We start from the raw sequence: 22541 nt of genomic DNA, 5'->3' as shown, positions 1-22541 counted from the left end.
AGTAAATGTCGCCAATTCTCCAGAGCCAATTTTATAGCAAGCAGTTCCTTTTCACCCACGGGGTAATTTATCTCGGGACTGCTCAGGGATTTAGAAAAAAAAGCGACTGGATGAAGTGGTGAAGTGTGGGTAGGTCGTTGGGAGAGTATTGCTCCTACTGCCATGTTTGACGCATCTACCTCCAGAATGTATTGGAGGGATGGGTCTGGATGGCGTAATATGGGAGCGGAAGTAAACCTTGTCTTTAACAAGTGGAAAGCCTTATTTGCTTCTTCTGACCATTTAAATGGTATTTTTATGCTAGTGAGCTGTGTGAGGGGTCTCACAATAGCAGAAAAGTTTTTTATGAACTTCCTGTAGAAATTTGAAAATCCCAGGAATGGCTGTAGCGCCTTGCGTGTAGTTGGTGTAGGCCAATCCTGAATGCAGGATATTTTACTCATGTCCATCTCGATTCCTGTTTTGGATATGATGTAGCCTAGAAAGAGTACCTCATCTTTATGGAACAAGCATTTCTTCAGCTTCACATAAAGATTATGTGCAAGCAATCTCGATAATACAAGTCTTACATGTCTTATGTGTTCAGACAGGGTCCGTGAATATATAAGTATATCGTCCAGATATACCACAACACAGACATCTAGTAAGTCTTTAAAAATATCGTTTATAAATCGTTAGAAAACTGCAGGGGCATTGCATAGGCCGAATGGCATCACAAGATATTCGAACAATCCGTATCTAGTTCTGAATGCAGTCTTCCACTCGTGTCCATCACGGATTCGAATGAGATTGTATGCTCCTTTCAGGTCTAATTTTGAAAAATAGGTAGCTCCACGCACCTGCTCAATGAGCTCAGGGATAAGCGGTAGAGGATAGCGATCTTTTATTGTGATAGCATTCAATTTCCTGTAGTCGATGATAGGTCTGAGACTTGAATCTTTATTGCGAACAAAAAAGAGTCCTGCTGCTGTGGAAGAAGTGGAAGGTCTAATAAAACCTTTTTCCAAGTTCTCATCCAAATAGGTTTTGAGATGGGCAAGTTCATCCTGTGAAAGAGGATAAACATGACCGAACGGCAATTTGCTATTTGGGAGTAGAGATGTCCAGAACTGTTCGCCGGCGAACAGTTCCCGGCGAACTTCGCATGTTCGCGTTCGCCTCGGCGGGCGAACATATGCGATGTTCGGTCCGCCTCCTATACATCATCATTGAGCAAACTTTGACCCTGTACCTCACAGTCAGCAGACACATTTCAGCCAATCAGCATACCCTCCCTCCCAGACCCTCCCACCTCCTATAAAAAAGCAAGGGCAGCATCCATCTTAGATTCATTCTGAAGCTGCAGAGTTAGTTAGAGCAGGGAAAGTGCTGCTGCTGAATTGATAGGGAAATCATTAGCTAGGCCAGTGTTCTGTGTCCACTCCTGCTGTAAGGACAGCATCCTGACAGCACCCCAAAAAGCCCTTTTTAGGGCTGGTATTTCAGTCTGCTTTTATTTATTTTTTTTCTATATATTTATCAGGCATTTTTGGAGGCAGGCATGACTTTTTTGGGATTAGTGTCGGGGGGGGGGGGGGGTCTAAAAAGTGTACCTGTGAATTTTCAGCTCTATAGCATGTCCGGAACCAGAAAAAAAAGATCATATAGTTATAAAAGGAGGGTTCCCACCATCCCTGCTCTACTTAAAAATGATCTTTTTTTCTGGTTCTGGACATGCTACAGAGCTGAAACTTCACAGGTACACTTTTTAGACCCCCCGGACACTAAATCACACAATAAAAAGTTCTTAAAAATTGTCATTTTTGATAGAGAGCCAATTATTGAAAACATTAAAAAAAAAAAAACTTAACAAAAAAAAAAATTCTTTGGATTTAGTGTCTGGGGGGTCTAAAAAGTGTACCTGTGAAGTTTCAGCTCTGTAGCAGAACCAGAAAAAAAATTAGAATTAGGGTTAGGGCTAGGGTTAGGGTCAGGGCTAAGGTTAGGGTTATTTTTAGTGCTTAGGGTTAGAGGATTAGAGGGGTAGGGTTACTAACTCTAACCCTAAGTATCTCACCGTAACCCTAACGCTATCCCCTAACACTAAACCTAACCCTAACCCTCTAACCATAACCCTAACCCTCTAAGCCTAGCCATAAAAATAACCCTAACCCTAAACCTAACCCTAACCCTAACCCTCTAACCTTAAACTTAACCCCCTAACCCTAGCCCTAACCCTAACCCTTGCCCTAGCCCTAACCCTAATTCGTAATTTTTTTCTGGTTCTGGGCATGCTACAGAGCTGAAACTTCACAGGTACACTTTTTAGACCCCCCAGACACTAAATCCAAAGAAATTTTTAATTTTTTTTATTTTTATTTTTTTTAATTTTTCCAATAATTGGCTCTCTATCAAAAATGACAATTTTTAAGAACTTTTGTGTGATTTGGTGTCTGTGGGGTCTAAAAAGTGTACCTGTGAAGTTTCAGCTCTGTAGCATGTCCAGAACCAGAAAAAAAAATAGAATTAGGGTTAGGGCTAGGGTTAGGGTTAGGGCTAGGGCTAGGGTTATTTTTAGTGCTTGGGGTTAAAGGGTTAGGGTTAGAGGCGTAGGGGTAGGGTTACTAACTCTAACCCTAAGTATCTCACCATAACCCTAACCCTATCCCCTAACACTAAACCTAACCCTAACCCTAACCCTTAAAGCCCAGTTCCTGTCCCATTTTGGTCGGTTCTGGTCTGTTTGCGGATGTTTGCGGTGCGTTAAACCGGGAGTTTGGTCTGTCAGAGTTTGGTCTGTCACTGTGAAGCGGGCGTAACCCTTACACTACCTGATCGATACAACATCATACCTGATCGTATAAACACACTGGATGTTTTAAAGCACGTTATTCCAAACAATTTAGGAATGTTAGGTGACTTATGTCCTTTATGGATTAAAACCCGACTCTGCGTCAACTACGTAATTTTCCATGGGAGTTTTGCCATGGATCCCCCTCCGGCATGCCACAGTCCAGGCGTTAGTCCCCTTGAAACAACTTTTCCATCACTATTGTGGCCAGAAAGAGTCCCTGTGGGTTTTAAAATTCGCCTGCCTATTGAAGTCTATGGCGGTTCGCAATGTTCGCCGGTTCGCGAACATTTGCGGAAGTTCGCGTTCGCCGTTCGCGAACATTAAATTTTATGTTCGCGACATCACTATTTGGGAGTAGATCAATGCTACAATCATTGTCTCGATGAGGAGGTAATGCTTGAGCATTTTTCTCAAGAAAAACCTCAGAAAGATCCTGATAACATAGTGGTGCAATCTCATCTGTCACCACAGACAGAATCTTCCCGGAAAATGGGAGGTTACACGTTTCCTCGCAATAACAAGAAGGGAAGGTCAAAGACCGTTTCTTCCAATCTATGGTTGGTTGGTGTGTGTGCAACCAGGGAAGTCCCAACACAATGGGAAAGTGGGGTGATGGTATTAAATCGAAGGTAGAAGTCTCCTTATGAGACTCATTAATAGTGACTAGAAGTGCTTGTGTCTGATCGGTGATCGGACCAGAGGATAACGGAACACCGGTAATAAGACTTACTGAGACAGGTTTGAGTTTAGAAATAATAGGAATTTTATTTAAAGCAGCAAAACATATATCCATATAATTTCCACAAGATCCTGTGTCAATCATGGCCTTAGTAGTAATCCTGTTCTGGTCCCACTGTAATGTCAAAAAAACAGAAATGTAGGGGTTAGTGAATGAAGTTGTCAATCCTCCTAGGGAGACATGTGAACACTCACCCTTCTTTTTGTTGACTAGGGGACAGACGTTTATCTTGTGATCCGTGGATGCACAGTACAAGCAGAGATTTTTATTTCGTCTTTTGGCTTTTTCCATAGTTGATAGCGGTGGGCGTATGGTTCCTATCTCCATAGGAACGGGGTCAACGGCCAGACTCCGAGAGGAAACGGATAATGGCATTCCCATCTTTTCAGCCTTTCTTTCTCGTAGTCTTCTATCTATGGTAATACTGAGTTGTATTAATGCATCCAGGGTTTTTGGCAGATCTGCTCGGGCGAGCTCGTCCTTAACGGCTTCTGATAGGCCAAGCCTAAATTGGGTTTTCAGAGATGCATCATTCCATTCTGAATCAAGGGTCCATCTCTTGAACTCTGCGACAAAGTCTTCTACAGGCCTCCTTCCTTGTTTCAAGGATCTTAACTGAAGATCAGCAGTACTCTGCCTATTGGGGTCATCATATAGGCTAGTGAGCTCTGCCAGGAACAAGGCATAGGAGTTGAGAAGCTGGTTGTTTTTCTCAAAAAGAGAATCTGCCCAGGCTCGAGGATCGCTTGATAGGTAAGAAATAATAGTACAAACCTTAATGTGATCAGTAAGGTAGGTTCGAGGTTTTAGCAAAAAAAGTAACTCACATGCGTTTTTAAATTCGCGAAATTTTTTGCGATCGCCTGTAAATACCAAAGGGGGGTTTATCTTGGGTTCAGGGGACTGAGCAGAGGTAAGTTGTGTCAGTCTAATTACCTGCTGCGACAGAGCCTGATTGTCTTCTTTTAATTCAGCAAGTGCGTGTATTAACGCAGATACTTGCTGTTTTAATTGTGTCACCTGAGTGGTTATTTCTGCTGAATCCATTTTAGGTTCGTTCAATCTGTAACGCTCCTGCGTTTCTTATATGGTGTGGATTTTCAGCTGCAGAAATAGTTCCATGTCAGTAGTCATGTAAGAGATATGCTGAGATACCATTCCCAACCTCAATGACTCATCATGTGTGGAAGGTCTTATTTCAGCCAGTAAATACACACAATTAGCAAGCTGGTTCCTAGAGTGACTTTATGTATGTGGTAACACAATGATGAAGGTTGAGGGATAGGTTGAGTGGAGGTGATAGGTGATAGACACTTGAAGGTGAGACAGTAGCAGATGGATGCAGGAAGGTTTAGCAATGTTGTATGATAGCAGATGATAGAATAGCAGGTGGACATACAAAAGAGATCAACCCAGTGCAGAAAAGTAGCAGTAGTCTCAAGAGCTAGCAATCTAGTTTATGCAGATGTAATAAACAGTCTTTACTATGCAGAGCTAGATAGTGTAAGCTTAGTATAAGTTTATAGAGAATTCCCCTGCGGGGTACTTAGCACTATTAGCGATACAGCCGAAGGGTGGTTCAGGAGAGGCGGATGATCCAGTAGCGGGATACAGGGATCAGCGCAGCGAGGTTCCGTCAGCGAAGTAAGCTTGCAAGCATGGAAGCTTCAAGCAAGGTTAGCATCCAAGTAAGGGTGTTTGAACGAACACATGTGAGTGAGAACCGACGCCTTAAATAGCCATCTAGTCCGGCGCTGAGTGATGACAGCTCCAGTCTTAAAGGTGTATGCGCACCTTTCCAAAAGTAAATGGTAGGGCGCATACACTTGTGGAAAGTGTAATTTAGGGTACCAAAGGTACCGGAACATTACACATATACTACGTTCTTTGCTGTCAGTTCAACCCATGTGAGCTAATTTTTGCCGCCTATACAGGCGCCACTTACTTCTGTATACTGTGAACGCCTACTGTACCTCTAGCCATCAAAAACGAAGTTCTTTGCTGTCAGTTTCAACCCATGTGAGCTAATTTTTGCAGCCTATACAGGTCGCCACTTGCTTGTGTATACTGTGAACGCCTACTGTACCTCTAGCCATCAAAAACTAAGTTCTTTGCTGTCAGTTCAACCCATGTGAGCTAATTTCTGGAGCCTATACAGGTCCCCACTTACTTGTGTATACTGTGAACGCCTACTGTACCTCTAGCCATCATATACTACGTTCTTTGCTGTCAGATCAAGCCATGTGAGCTAATTTTTGGAGCCTATACAGGCCGACACTTACTTCTGTATCCTGTGAACGCCTACTGTACCTCTAGCCATCAAAAACAAAGTTCTTTGCTGTTAGTTCAAACCATGTGAGCAAATTTTTGTAACCTATACAGGCCGACACTTACTTATGGGGGGGGAGGGGCAACAGCGCTATCCCACGGTACATAGTCTACAATGTAACTCAGGCAGGCTTGATGGAAAACCTTAAAAAGTTTATTTATAAAAAATATATATAGGGATGATTAAAAAATAATAGAATGTGTTCCAAACCAGATCTGTGGTGTTGCTGGGGGGTCACAGGATGACCGAGCCGCTGGGTGAGCCGGAACTGTGTAGATGATCACAACAGGGAACCAGGCAGGAGGGAGAAGGATCTTATGTGCCAAAAGCAGACCGGACCAGCCGGTAGGGTGGCCTAGCTTCCTCCCACCCGATAGTGTGGCTGCTCGCACCGAAGCAGTGTAGAGGTGCCGCGGAGCCGCCAACCAGAGGTATCCACAGCGGAGGCCGCTACTCGGAATTGGCGTCAGCAAGCGTCGGGACCCGGCCTGGAAAGCATCAGGGTTGCCGTGACAACATGTTTCGCACTGCTGTGCTTTGTCAAAGTCACGGGGGGGGGGGGGGGGGGGACAGCAACCTGAACATTTAAGGTGGAGGAGGGGGCGGGCACCCAGTGTCTCGATATCCTCATTAACCCCTCAACATCCACTCTTATGAAAATTTTTAAAAAGGAACATAAATAAAAGCAATTGCTACTGCATAAACAGTTGGTAATGATAGTGGACATATGCATTCAGTACTGGTACAAACATAAAACTGCAAATATGAGAAAGAATAATGAAAAACGCATAAAAAAACGCATAATAAAAACGCATAAAAAAATAAATAAATAAATGCAAATACAAATAGAAATGACTGGATGTAAGGATAACAATAATAATAATGAAATATATGTATATAAAAAAACGCATAATAAAAACGCATAAAATAAATAAATAACTAAATAAATAAATAAATGCAAATACAAATAGAAATGACTGGATGTAAGGATAATAATAATAATGAAATATATGGAAAAAAAAAAAACGCACAGACTGATTACACAATTGTGTGTACCTCCAACTCCTCATTCAAGCCCCCAGGGGCCAAGGACCCAAATTTAAATATCCAAAAGGTCTCCCTCTTACATAGGAGGGAGAATCTCTCATTGTCAGTCAAGGTGCCTTTAGGGATGGATTCTATAGCCATTACCTCAAGCGCCTTAAGATCTTTTTTGTGGACTTGTAGGAAGTGGTGGGGGACGCTATGTTTATCGCACCCTTTGTGGATTAACCTCCGGTGTTCACCTATCGGGGTTCGCATTGTTCTTATAGTCCGTCCTACATATAATAAATTACATGGGCACTTCAAAACGTACACCACATAGTCAGTGGAGCAAGTGATGAACTGCTTGATCTGGTATTCCCTGCCTGACCCATCGCAGATCATGGTCCGTCCATGTTGGATGAACTGGCATGTGAGACATCCCCTCTTCCTGCATTGGAACACCCCTGTTCGATTGTCAAAGAACGTTCTAATGTCCGATAGGGGGCCAGTCGTTATGCTCTTGAGTTTGCTTGGTGCCAGAATGTTTTTTACCGTTCTGGCCCTGCGAAAGGTGATCTGAGGTGTAGGTGGTAAAAGGGGAGCCAATCTCTGATCTAATTTGAGAATGTTAAAGTGTTTCTTTATAATTTTACTAATTAAAGAGAATTGGTCATTGAAGGTTGTGATAAACCTAATGCCATTGGTGTTCTTATTTGACGCTACAGATCCCTTGGGACGGCTAGAAACAATCTGTTCGTCAAACGCCTTCTTAACCAACCCAGATGGATACCCTTTTTCTAGGAATTTTTGAGACATATGGACTCCCTGAGAGAGGTTTGATCAAGAAGAAAGTGACCGCACTCCGAATTGAAGATCAAACAGGAGTGTATTTATTCCACATCAAAAATTGGCATCAAAACTACAAACTGTGAGACATAGGACAATAGGTAGACGCATTTCACGACTAAGAATGTCGCTTACTCATTACCACTTGGTAATGAGTAAGCGACATTCTTAGTCGTGAAACGCGCCTACCTATTGTCCTATGTCTCACAGTTTGTAGTTTTGATGCCTATTTTTGATGTGGAATAAATACACTCCTGTTTGATTTTCATTTCGGAGTGCGGTCACTTTCTTCTTGATCAAACAGCTTCTGGATTATGGATCCGACCAGCACCTGATACCATCTCACCTAGAGCGGTCTCTGTTGTTTGGACCTCAATATACCTCTCCCTGAGAGAGGTACTCACTATCTTTAGCACAGTTTCTCCTCAACCTATTAAACTGGCCTCTCGGAATGTTATTCTTCCATGATGGGTGGTGACAGCTGGAATAATGGAGGTAAGAATTACCTCCCACCGTCTTCATATGATTCTTACTGATGATGTTGCCATCCTCATGCGATAGGACCAGATCAAGGAACACCAGCTCATCCGCATCCAGAACATGGGTAAAAGCCAAAGCCATATCGTTGTTATTGCAATGGGCCACAAAGGAGGAGAAGACATCCGGACCCCCATCCTAAATGAGCAGGACATCATCTATGTATCTGCCAGGAGATATCACAGTTAGCGCTGGAAGTCCCTTTGTTGTTCGACACTTACTTTTGTATCCTGTGAACGCCTACTGTACCTCTAGCCATCAAAAACGAAGTTCTTTGCTGTCAGTTAAACCCATGTGGGCTAATTTTTGGGGCCTTTTATGGCCGACACTTACTTCTTTATCCTGTGAATGCCTATTTTTTCAGACTGGAAATGAAAAACAATGGGTCTGTAAAGGTTCCGCCAAATTGTGGAATGGATGCGGACCCATTTTACAGATGCGTGAACGGACCCTATATGTATTAGACAATGTATTTACCGGCTGCTGTCAGTTCTGGCTGATTTTGCTGTAAAAAAAAAAAAAAAATTAGGGCAACTTTTTCAATTGCAATACTTCTGTTATGACATTGTCAATGTGCTGGGACTATTTGTGCACAGCTAATACGTCTTTTGTGGCTGCAAATATGATCTAAAGGTTTTTAAAGTTCGCCTCCCATTAAAGTCAATGGGGCCCGCCGCGAACTCGCGTACTTTTGAGAAAATTTGCGGCTGGATGTTCGTCCATCCCTAATTACTAGTAAAAAACAAAAATAAATAAAAATGACATAAATCTTTCCCCTAGTTTGTAGACATGATAACTTTTGTGCAAACCAATCAAAATATTATTGGGATTTTTTTTTTTTACCAAAAATATGTAGCAGAATACAAATTGGCCTAAAATGATGTAAAAATTAGATTTTTTATATTTTCTTTTTGGAAATATTATATAGGAGAATGTGAAAAAAATGGATTTGTGACTAACTGTAAAATCCTTTTCTCTTAAACTCATTGACAGACGCAGGACTGATATCTTGATATCCATAGGGTTATACTGCCCCCTACAGGAGTAGGATACTAGGCAGGAAAAAAGTTCTGGCCACACCTATGGGCAGTCCCAGGGGGTATACAGTGCCTTGCGAAAGTATTCGGCCCCCTTAAACTTTGCGACCTTTTGCCGCATTTCAGGCTTCAAACAAAGATATAAAACTGTAATTTTTTTGTGAAGAATCAACAACAAGTGGGACACAATCATGAAGTGGAACGAAATTTATTGGATATTTCAAACTTTGTTAACAAATAAAAAACTGAAAAATTGGGCGTGCAAAATTATTCAGCCCCTTTACTTTCAGTGCAGCAAACGCTCTCCAGAAGTTCAGTGAGGATCTCTGAATGATCCAATGTTGACCTAAATGACTAATGATGATAAATAGAATCCACCTGTGTGTAATCAAGTCTCCGTATAAATGCACCTGCACTGTGATAGTCTCAGAGGTCCGTTTAAAGCGCAGAGAGCATCATGAAGAACAAGGAACACACCAGGCAGGTCCGAGATACTGTTGTGGAGAAGTTTAAAGCCGGATTTGGTTACAAAAAGATTTCCCAAGCTTTAAACATCCCAAGGAGCACTGTGCAAGCGATAATATTTAAATGGAAGGAGTTTCAGACCACTGCAAATCTACGAAGACCTGGCCGTCCCTCTAAACTTTCAGCTCATACAAGGAGAAGACTGATCAGAGATGCAGCCAAGAGGCCCATGATCACTCTGGATGAACTGCAGAGATCTACAGCTGAGGTGGGAGACTCTGTCCATAGGACAACAATCAGTCATATACTGCACAAATCTGGCCTTTATGGAAGAGTGGCAAGAAGAAAGCCATTTCTTAAAGATATCCATAAAAAGTGTCGTTTAAAGTTTGCCACAAGCCACCTGGGAGACACACCAAACATGTGGAAGAAGGTGCTCTGGTCAGATGAAACCAAAATCAAACTTTTTGGCAACAATGCAAAACGTTATGTTTGGCGTAAAAGCAACACAGCTCATCACCCTGAACACACCATCCCCACTGTCAAACATGGTGGTGGCAGCATCATGGTTTGGGCCTGCTTTTCTTCAGCAGGGACAGGGAAGATGGTTAAAATTGATGGGAAGATGGATGGAGCCAAATACAGGACCATTCTGGAAGAAAACCTGATGGAGTCTGCAAAAGACCTGAGACTGGGACGGAGATTTGTCTTCCAACAAGACAATGATCCAAAACATAAAGCAAAATCTACAATGGAATGGTTCACAAATAAACATTTCCAGGTGTTAGAATGGCCAATTCAAAGTCCAGACCTGAATCCAATCGAGAATCTGTGGAAAGAACAGAAAACTGCTGTTCACAAACGCTCTCCATCCAACCTCACTGAGCTTGAGCTGTTTTGCAAGCAGGAATGGGCAAAAATTTCAGTCTCTCGATGTGCAAAACTGATAGAGACATACCCCAAGCGACTTACAGCTGTAATCGCAGCAAAAGGTGGCGCTACAAAGTATTAACTTAAGGGGGCTGAATAATTTTGCATGCCCAATTTTTCAGTTTTTTATTTTTTTAAAAAGTTTGAAATATCCAATAAATTTCATTCCACTTCATGATTGTGTCCCACTTGTTGTTGATTCTTCACAAAAAATTAGAGTTTTATATCTTTATGTTTGAAGCCTGAAATGTGGCAAAAGGTCGAAAAGTTCAAGGGGGCCGAATACTTTCGCAAGGCACTGTATCCTCTCTCTCCCTGCTATAGGATGTCAGTTACAGTCGTGTTCAAAATTATTCAACCCCCACTGAAATTGATTGTTTTGGCCAGTTTGACATTGATTTTGATCATTCAGCCATCCTGCTTACAATTAAATCAAAGAGGCACGTGTAGGTCAGACAAATATAACATAACATTTATAATGAAATAACCACAAATGTCTTTTCTGTGCTCACATCATTATCGGTTTTATTCAACTCCCAAGTGACATTCAATCTTAGTACTTAGTACAACATCCTTTTACAGTTATAACAGCTTTTAAACGTGAAGCATAGCTTGACACAAGTGTCTTGCAGCGATCTACGGGTATCTTCGCCCATTCGTCATGGGCAAAAGCCTCCAGTTCAGTCAAATTCTTAGGCTTGTGCACTGCAACTGCTTTCTTTAAGTCCCACCAGAGGTTCTCAATCGGATTTAAGTCTGGTGACTGTGATGGCCACTCCAAAATGTTCCAGCCTTTAATCTGCAACCATGCTCTAGTGGACTTGGAGGTATGCTTGGGATCATTGTCCTGTTGAAAGGTCCAACGTCTCCCAAGCCTTTAGGTTTGTGATGGACTGCATCACATTGTCATCCAATATCTCCTGGTACTGAAGAGAATTCATGGTACCTTGCACACGCTGAAGCTTCCCTGTACCTGCAGAAGCAAAACAGCGCCAAAGCATGATTGACCCCCCGCCATGCTTCACAGTAGGCAAGGTGTTCTTTTCTTCATAGGCCTCCTCCAAACATAGCGTTGATCCATGGGCCCAAACAGTTCTAATTTTGTTTCATCAGTCCACAGAACACTATCCCAAAACTTCTGTTGTTTGTCCACATGACTTTTGGCATACTGCAGTCGACTCTTCTTATTCTTTGGAGAGAGCAAGGGGGTGCGCCTGGGAGTTCTGGCATGGAGGCCTTCATTACGCAGTGTGCGCCGTATTGTCTGAGCAGAAACTTCAGTAACCACATCTGACAAATCTTTTCTCTGTTCCTCAGCAGTCACACGGGGACTTTTCTCCACTCTATGCTTCAGGTAGCGCACAGCAGTTGAAGTCAGCATCTTCTTTCTGCCACGACCAGGTAGCGTTTCAACAGTGCCCTTTGCCTTGAATTTGCGAATGATGCTTCCTATGGTGTCTCTTGGTATGTTTAACATCTTTGCAATCTTCTTATAGCCACTGCCCTTCCTGTGAAGAGTAATCACATCTTCTCTTGTCTTCCTGGACCATTCTCTTGACTTCACCATGTTTGTAACCACACCAGTAAATGTCTAGAAGGAGCTGAGTATCACAGTCATTTTAAAGCTGCCTAATTGGTGCTTATTAGGCTTTATTGCTGCTCCCTGACATCCACAGGTGTTTTCAATACCTGATTGAAAATACTTCAATGAACCTCTGTTCTTCAGAGTGGTAGTCTTTAAGGGGTTGAATAATTGTGTCAATGAAGAATTCACAAAAGAAACATTTACTACTGTATTACAAAAACCAATTGATGTCATTTTAGTTGCATATGGTTCTTTAAGAAGTCCTTGTAGGATTTCATTCTGAATACAATTACAAATGTACACTAAATTCCATAAAACCCTTTATGGCATTGGGGATTGAATAATTTTGAACACAACTGTAGGTAACAAAGCAGTATCAGAGACTCATACCAACCCAACTCAAAATAGAGGGGCGGGTTCTGCGTCTGTCAATGAGCTTAAGAGAAAATGATTTTACGGTAAGTCAAAAATCCAGTTGTCTCTGTCGCTCATTGACAGACGCAGGACTGATATCTTGATATCCGTAGGGACGTCCCAAAGCAGTGCCATAAATGAGGGGTGGGATAACAGAAATAAAATCCAATCCAGAAGGCCAAAACAGAGCCAACCAGAAGTACAGAGGACTCATCGAAACAAGCAGATGAGACCCACCTGAAAAAAACAAAACCCCCGAGGTAGACCAAAGGTCCCCTCAAACAGCAGCCTGCAAAACCTTGCGGCCAAAAGAGGCATCCACCGATGCCAGCACATCAACCTTATAAAATGTTGTAAAGGTATGAACCGACGACCAGGTAGCCGCCTTGCAAACCTGAAGCACCGACGCCTGATGGCGGAAGGCCCAGGAAGCACTACGAGCCCTAGTAGAGTGCGCCTTAACAGGGAACGGAGGAACCCGACCTTTAATAGAATAAGCCTGCCCCACTGTCTGTCTGATCCATCTGGAGATAGTCGCAGCAGACGCAGGCAACCCCTTTCTAGGGCCATCCGGGATCACAAAAAGTGAATCAGCCTTAGGAAAAGAGTCGGTAGTAGCCAAGTACACCCTGATTGCCCGAACCACATCCAAGGAGTGTAACGCAAACTCCCGAGGATGACTGGGCTTAGGACACAGGGAAGGTAACACAATATCCTCATTCAAGTGAAAGTCGGAAACCACCTTAGGAAGGAAAGATGGATTCGGACGAAGAACCACCTTATCCCTATGAACCACCAGATAGGGGGAACGGCAGCCAGTTCCGACACTCTGCGTGCAGAAGTGATAGCCCTCAAAAAGGCCACCTTCTGGTATAAGGTAAGCAAGGGAATCTCCCTAATATTTTCAAAGGGAGGTTTCTGGAGAACGACAACACCAAATTAAGATCCCAGGGCGGCAAGGGCGCGCGCACCGGAGGAGCCAGGTGCCGCACCCCCTGGATGAAATTCCGCACCAAAGAATGAGTAGCCAGTGGCCTCTGGAAGAAGATCGCCAATGCTGAAACCTGACCCTCGATAGTGCTCAAGGCCAGCTTCTGCTCAACCCCCCGTTGCAGGAAGGCCAATATCCGAGCCACCGAGTAAGAACGTGGAGGAACCCCGAGGGACTCACACCACGCGATATAAGACTTCCATGTGCGATGATAGATCTTTCTGGAAGTCGCTTTCCTCGCTTTAATCAGAGTAGGAATAACTGAAACAGACAAACCCCTGTCCTTCAGCACCTGGCTCTCAACGGCCAAGCCGTCAAACCAGCGATCGTAAAGCAGGATGGAAGATCGGTCCCTGAGACAGCAGATCCACCCTGAGAGGAAGTAGCCAAGGAGCGTCCGCGACCAGCCTGACCCAGTCGGCGTACAAGGCCAGACAAGCCCAGTCCGGAGCCACAAGGATGACTGGAATTCCCTCCGCCTCTATCCTGCGAAGAAGTTTCGGCAGCAACTTGAGAGGAGGAAAGGCATACAGCAGCTGATAACTGCCCCCACGGAGCAACCAGCGTGTCTGCGGCGTCCGCCAGAGGATCGCGGGAGCGGGCTACAAACCTCTGCACCTTCCTGTTGAGCCGAGATGCCAACAGATCCACGTCCTGGGTGCCCCAATGAAGGCACAACTGGTGAAACACCTCTGGATGAAGAGACCATTCCCCTTGATCCAAGGTCTGACGGCTGAGAAAGTCCGCCTGCCAATTTTCCACGCCCTAAATGAAAACTGCGAAAAGAGCCGGAACAAACCGTTCCGCCCAACGAAGAATGCCGGCCACTTCCAGGGCCGCCAGAACACTCTTGGTGCCCCCTTGGTGATTGACATAAGCCACGGCCATGGCATTGTCCGACTGAATCCGAACCGGGCAGCCCCGAAGATGCTTGGTCCAGTGAACCAGGCAAAACCTGATCGCTCTCAGTTCCAACACATTTATCGGCAAGCTGGATTCTTCCAGGGACCAGAGCCCCTGAGCAGATAGCCTGCCGAGAAGAATCTCCCTTTGGAGAGTCCGCGTATGAAACTGAGCCTGCGGAGACTCCGCACAGAGGAGGAGGTCGTCCAGGTAGCCCAGAACCGATATGCCCCGCTGCCCCCCACAGCAAAGCTCAGAAACCGCTGGTGTCCTGCGTAAATGGGAACGTGAAGATAGGCATCCTTGATGTCTATGGACGCCAGAAAATCCCCCTGATGCAGGGAGGCCACCACTGTGCGAATGGACTCCACTCCTTGTTGCATCAAGTCCTGCACTGCCCCCAACAGAGCCATTAGGCGATCCGGGGACAGTCGCATATTGGAAGGGAAGAACCGCACCGGTGGAAGCGATCGAAACTCGATCTTGTATCCCGTCCGTATGACCTCGTGAACCCACTTGTCTTGAATCCTGGAGAGCCACGGGTCCGGGAACCGGCGAAGACGCCCCCCCACCCCTGATATGGGTGGGGGCGCACCTTCAGGCTGAAGCGGTCTTATCCTCAGGTCTGGAAGGACCGTTTTTTTGCTTACCAGACCAGGGTCTCTTGAAACCCCCGGGGGGGGGGAGGCTTTGGAGGGCTTCCACTTGTCGCCCGCCCGGGAGGAGCGAAAAAACTTCTTGTGAGCTGAAAAGGAAGGTCCCTGTCTGTGACGAGGTTCCTTACCCTTATTAGCCTGTGGTAGAAAGGTGCTCTTGCCCCCAGTGAGATCCTTGATAATCTCATCCAAGGTAGCACCAAACAGGCGATCCCCCTGAAAAGGGAGATCAGTCAAGGCTTTTTTGGAAGCCTGATCCGCCGACCAGCACTTCAACCATAGCATACGCTGGAGGACAACCGCCGAGATCGACACACGCCCCAGCAATGGAGCAGCGTCCAGTGCGGCGTCACAAACAAACTGTAGCCCCTGCACCATTTGCTCCAGCAACACCGCCATGGCAGGGGGGAGACTTCTCCCCTCCAGGTCATGGCGTAACAGCTTGGCCCATTCCGTCAACGTCTGTGAAACCAGAGCAATGGTAAACACTGGCCTCAAGGCCGACCCTGCCAGGGAGAATATGGAACGGGACACAGATTCCGCCCTACAATCAACTGGATCCCGAAAGGACGGGGAATCCTCCAATGGGATAACAGTAGCCTTATTTAGTCTGGAAACCGGCGGATCCACCGAAGGTGGCACCGTCCATTTTTTAAGGAGGGACTCTTCAAACGGGTAGCGCCTAGCAATCTGTTTGGGCATCCCAGGGGGTCGTTTTGGACAGACCCACTCCTTCTTAATGATATCGCCAAAGCATTTGGGAAAGGGAAACACCTTCGCCACCCTGGAGGGCTTGCGAGTGCCAAAGGCAACTTCCGTATGAGTTGCATCCGCAGGTGCAACCTCCAGTTTTAGGGTCTCCCGGACAGACACAATCAGTGCGTCCACCAGTGCCTTGTCTTGCGCTATGGTGGAGGCAGAAAGGTCCTCCTTACTATCAGAGGAGACAGGGCGCGAGACAGCAGCCCCAGAGGAGGAACCCGCAGCAGCAGCGACTGGCTCAGGATCAGAATCTGAGGCATCAGACGAGACAGGGGTAGGCGGGGGTCGCTTTTTAGCCCCCGTCCCTGACAGGCCACCTGCACCCGGGACACAAATGACTCCAGGACAGCCGAAAGTGCATCAATGGTGAGCGGAGAATCGGAGGGCCCTGCAGCCACCTCGAGGGGATCAGGTGGGGACACATGTGCAGCAGGGGAACCCGTCAGCAAAGTATGACAAAATTGGAAAAAAATGTCACCCAGCGCTACAGCGCCCTTCAATGAGACAGCGTGCCTCGAGACCCCCGCAGAGAGAGAGACCCCCAAAAGGCTCACCACACGATGCACCAGAGTTCAAAAGGACTGCTCTCAGCGTTGTCTACATGACAAGGAAGTCATATGGAGCGATCTTCCCGGGTCTAGGGAGGGGCTCCGCCCCCTCACACGCCCTCAGTAACTCCCACAGCTGCCCAGCTCTCCAAACAAAACGAGCTGGGTGTACCAAGATGGCCGCCCCCATGAGCCACACGAGGGACTCCAGGAAAATGGCGGTGGGAAAAGGGGGGTCCCCACATCACTAACAGACGATCGATTGGCAGGTAGGCCCTGGGAAGCCAGGGAGGAAGCCTCCCGCACAACAGCCGTCCGCACTGTCGGGACCCCCCCACCCCCGCCCCCTTAGCGGTTTGCACGAACGGCTAGCCACCCCACACACACACAAACACCCCCCCGTAGGGAGGGGAGGGAGGGGGGAGAAGGACACCACAGGGGGGGGTGCACAGGGGAACAGAGGGGAACCCAGATTAGTGTGGGTCCAACCGTCCCAGGGAGGGGCCCGGTCTATCCCAGAGTCAGCCATGAGGAGAAAGGGGGGAAGCATTTACCGGAACAGAGTGGGCGCCACTCCAGACAAAACCCCTCGCCGCCCAGTGGGGGGGGGGGGGTGTCGGCCAAAGGAGACGCTGCGACTCACCGTCGACCGGTCGTATGCGACTCGGCAGGACATTTAACCCGTGGGCCAGTCCCCGTCCAGCGGGACTATGTCGCGGCCGACCCAGCGCGGAGCATCCAGCCCGTCGCCCAGATCCGGCATAATTGCTTGAAGATCTCACAGGAAAAACCAGGACCAGAGATCCCAGCAAGGAACTTAGGTCCTTACTCGTGACTAGGCAGAAAAAAACTGACATCCTATAGCAGGGAGAGAGAGGATATACCCCCTGGGACTGCCCATAGGTGTGGCCAGAACTTTTTTCCTGCCTAGTGTCCTACTCCTGTAGGGGGCAGTATAACCCTACGGATATCAAGATATCAGTCCTGCGTCTGTCAATGAGCGACAGAGAAATATTGTTTTTTTTTTTCAGAATTGTTGCTCTTTTTTTGTTTGTAGCGCAAAAAATAACAATCTCACAGGTGATCAAATACCACGAAAAGAAAGCTCTATTTGTGGGGAAAAAAGGACATAAATGTTATTAGGGTACAGCATGGCACGACTGTGCAATTGTCCATTAAAGTAACACAGTGCCGAATCGCAAAAAAACTTGTGCATGTTGTAGGCATATTTTTGTAACTATGAATTGCATGATGTGTATAGGGAAAAAAGCAATGAGGAAAGCTAGGCCCCTATGAGAAGTAGAAATGTATGAATTGTAAGTATTGCCTATGTATGGGACCAACAGGTGGATTGTATCAGTTGTGGATATTTTTTAACTGATTCATGTATATGTATAGCACTGATTACCGTAGTAATGTCACTGGTAACCCCAAAAGTGTCAAAAATGTCAGTCAAGGGTCCGATCTGAAGCCCATAAACACATCCATGCATCGGCAACTGTCCCTCCTTGTCCGGCCTTCGTGCTGTGTGGGGAGGTTCTGAGGGAGCTGCCTGGGGAAGCGAGCATAGAAGCCAGACTTCTGTGTTTACAAGTGACAGAAGAGCGGTAACAGTGAATATGGCCAACCCGGGGCCTATATTAAGGTAGGGGCCTGGAGCTGCAGCTCCAATAGCCCCTATGTTAATCTGGCCCTGTGTTCCAGGTTAGTTCTCATTAACATACAACACAAAAAGCCCAGCCTCTACATCTTTAACCCTTTGTAAGGACAGACAGTGTACAAATCTGGGTCTGGACAAACCTCTCCCCAGCCTGCACTCTCACTAGTCAGCGTCATCCAACTTATTGGACTTTGTCAGCTTCAGTGGGGACCCCCCTAAGCATTTGGGTCACAATGTTAAATCTAGTTACAGTTGATAATGAAGATCTGCCCGCACAATACAGACTGATTTACTTATGACAAACACACCTGCACAGCCCCCTCATAAACAAAGGGCATTATAACATTTTGCTGTTTTAAAAGTGTGCACAATTTTGAAGCTTTACATTTCTGTAATGACCTCAGATTTGGTAATCAGCAATGCAGCTGCAATGTACCTCTTTTCTCTATCACCACTTTTTTTGCCATCACCTCATTTTGACAGACCAAAGCAGTTAAAAGTACCGAACAGGGAAATGATCGGCTGATCAGCGCATTACTATTGTCCTCTGCTGTCTCTACTTCCACCCATAAAGCTGGCCATACATTAATCAAAATGTGACCAGTTCAGCAGGAACCAGTCAAATTTCGATCCATGTATGGGCAGACTAGTTGTATAGAACACAATAGTTTGTATTTCACACAAATAGAGCTTTCTTTTGGTGGTATTTAATCATCTCTGGGTTTTTTATTTCTTACAAAAAAAAAAAAGAAAATAGACAGAAAATTTAAAAAAAAAAAGTTTTTCTTATTTTCTGCGAGTAAATTTTGAAAATAAATAAATACATTTTTCTCCTTCATTGATGTGCGCTGATGAGGCGGCACTGATATGCTGCACTGATGGGCACTGATGAGGTGGCACTTATGGGCACTGATGAGGTGGCACTGATGAGGAGGTACTAATATGCCACACTGATGAGCACCGATAGGCAGCACTGCTGGGCACTGAGAGGTGGCACTGCTGGGCACTGAGTTGTGGCACTGCTGGGCACTGAGAGGCGGTACTGATGGGCGGCACTGATGGGCACTGAGAGGCGGCACTGCTGGACACTGATGGGTGGCACTGATGGACATTGACAGGTGGCACTGATGGGCGGCACTGATGACCACTGATGGGCAGCACCATCAGTGCCCACACTCAGTGCCCATAGTGCTGCCAGTCAGTGCTCATCAGTGCCTAGATGAGCAGGCACTGATGGGCCCTGACTGGCAGCACTATGGGCACTGATTGTGGGCACTGTTGGAGGGCACTGTGGGCACTGATGGTGGGCACATTGTATTTTATTTACCTCTGTTGTAATCAGGGCACTGGTGATCAGTGCCCTGATTACATTTTTCTGTGTCCCCGAACGGCTGATCGGCTCTGCTCCTTCCTCACACGCAGTCTCTGTGTGAGGAAGGAGAGCTGGCGATGAGAGATGATCTCATATGTTTACATATGAGATCATCTCTCATTGCACGGTCCGATCACGTGGTAAATGGCCGCTGTGATTGGCCATTTACCACGATCTGTGATTGGCTGTGTCCAAGGGACACGGCCGACACAGATTTTCCACGATGCACGCTCGCGGGAGCGCGCGGGGTGCCTGTTTCTGGGAGGCCGTATAAAGACGGCCTCCTGGAAATTAGAGCCCGCGCTGTAGCCGTAGTTCGGAAGTTAAGGATATGTACATATGGTCTGGTCCCAGTTTCTGTGTTTAGCTACATGTATCTGGTTTCCCAGCTGTTGATTTCTGACACTGAGCCAACTGCCAGTCAAGCCTCTGGTTGCATCCCAACATTAAAGTTGGGATCTTTTCTGAGCCTGGGACCGGCTCTGTAACGTCAGCCAACTGTGGGACTTCCTAGCTCTCAAAATACACTGATCAGCACAGCTGGCTATAGCTGGCAGCACTGATCAAAATCCAACGGCAACCAATCCAGAAGTCAACCTTTGTACAACCACCCTGCCATACATAAACCAAAATATGGCTGCTCTCTGCTGAACTGGCTGAATTTCAATCCATCTATGACCAGCTTTAGTAGTTTACTGAAAGAAGATAGCTTTGTTATATAATTTCAGTTCAACTCGTATGCAGTAACAAGGACACTGCATTTCCGACAAGAGCAAAAGGTTTTTTTTCAGTACTTGCTGAATATTCAGCAATGAAATGCATCCAGGGCCGGACTGACCATTGGGCAGACCGGGCATATGCCCGGTGGGCCGCCCGCACCGCATGTCACTCTCACTTCCGTGACCGTCCCTCCTCTGATTCCCGATCACTTGCTGCCGGCCGCTGGCCTCTCCGCGGCCGATTCCGCGGAGAGGGCCGCGGCCGCATATTGTTGTGGCCGGCCGGGTATGTCCCAGTGACAGTCCACTCCCCACTGAGCAGCCGGGCTGATGCTGAGCCCAGCGCCGCTCACTGCGGCCGGCTCCGCAGCCATCCAGCCTTCTCTAGGCAGCCCAGTCAGGAGGGGTGGACCGTACCACAGTGGAATTGGAAACGAGGGGTCAGGTCAGCAGGTGACTTGTCGTGAGTCTCGTCACTGTCTGTGAAGGAAGGGGGTGGAGCTAGAGGAGACCCCTTCTGAGTTCTGCACAGTGCTTGATGGCGGGAAGGAAGGAACAATGTCAGGCGCCGCACCACCCCAAGGCCTGCCCTGTCCTGCAAGGTAAGTGAAGTGACTGAGTGACTATTATGCCACATTGCCACCAGCTGCAAAAAATAATCCCTATTTTGACAGTCAGTCACACAGATTAGCCTCTACAACAACGTTGTGTCCCACTTTGAAGCTCACTAGGATCTTGGGAAGAAGAAGTTGTTTAGCTGTAAAGTTGCCATGAGAGCCTCAGCCTTGAAGATCCCAAGATCCTAGAATGGACATTGAATTCCCTGAGTGAGTACTGTCACTGATCCGATCCCTCCCTCCCTCCCAGCCCTGTCACTGATCCGATCCCTCCCTCCCTCCCAGCCCTGTCACTGATCCGATCCCTCCCTCCCTCCCAGCCCTGTCACTGATCCGATCCCCCCCTCCCTCCCAGCCCTGTCACTGATCCGATCCCCCCAGCCCTGTCACTGATCCGATCCCCAGCCCTGTCACTGATCCGATCCCCCTACCCCAGCCCTGTCACTGATCCGATCTCTCCCCCAGCCCTGTCACTGATCCGATCCCCCCCAGCCCTGTCACTGATCCGATCCCTCCCCCCCAGCCCTGTCACTGATCCGATCCCCCCAGCCCTGTCACTGATCCGATCCCCAGCCCTGTCACTGATCCGATCCCCCTACCCCAGCCCTGTCACTGATCCGATCCCTCCCCCAGCCCTGTCACTGATCCGATCCCCCCCAGCCCTGTCACTGATCCGATCCCTCCCCCCCAGCCCTGTCACTGATCCGATCCCCCCCCAGCCCTGTCACTGATCCGATCCCCCCCAGCCCTGTCACTGATCCGATCCCTCCCCCCCAGCCCTGTTACTGATCCGATCCCTCCCCCAGCCCTGTCACTGATCCGATCCCCCCCAGCCCTTTCACTGATCCGATCCCTCCCAGACCTGTTACTGATCTGATCCCTCCCCCCCCAGCCCTGTTACTGATCCGATCCCCCCCAGCCCTGTCACTGATCCGATCCCTCCCAGACCTGTCACTGATCCGATCCCTCCCTCCCAGACCTGTCACTGATCCGATCACTCCCAGACCTGTCACTGATCCGATCCCCCCCAGCCCTTTCACTGATCCGATCCCTCCCAGACCTGTTACTGATCTGATCCCTCCCCCCCCAGCCCTGTTACTGATCCGATCCCCCCCAGCCCTGTCACTGATCCGATCACTCCCAGACCTGTCACTGATCCGATCCCTCCCTCCCAGCCCTGTCACTGATCCGATCCCTCCCAGACCTGTCACTGATCCGATCCCTCCCTCCCAGCCCTGTCACTGATCCGATCCCTCCCAGACCTGTCACTGATTCGATCCCTCCCAGACCTGTCACTGATCCGATCCCCCCCCAGACCTGTCACTGATCCGATCCCTCCCTCCCAGCTCTGTCACTGATCCGATCCCTCCCAGCCCTGTCACTGATCCGATCCCTCCCAGACCTGTCACTGATTCGATCCCTCCCAGACCTGTCACTGATCCGATCCCCCCCAGACCTGTCACTGATCCGATCCCTCCCTCCCAGCTCTGTCACTGATCCGATCACTCCCAGACCTGTCACTGATCCGATCCCTCCCAGACCTGTCACTGATTCGATCCCTCCCAGACCTGT

Source organism: Pelophylax lessonae (genome assembly GCF_965119305.1).
Source record: "Pelophylax lessonae genome assembly, chromosome: 11".
NCBI lineage: Eukaryota > Metazoa > Chordata > Amphibia > Anura > Ranidae > Pelophylax > Pelophylax lessonae.
This window is presented reverse-complemented; position numbering follows the sequence as displayed.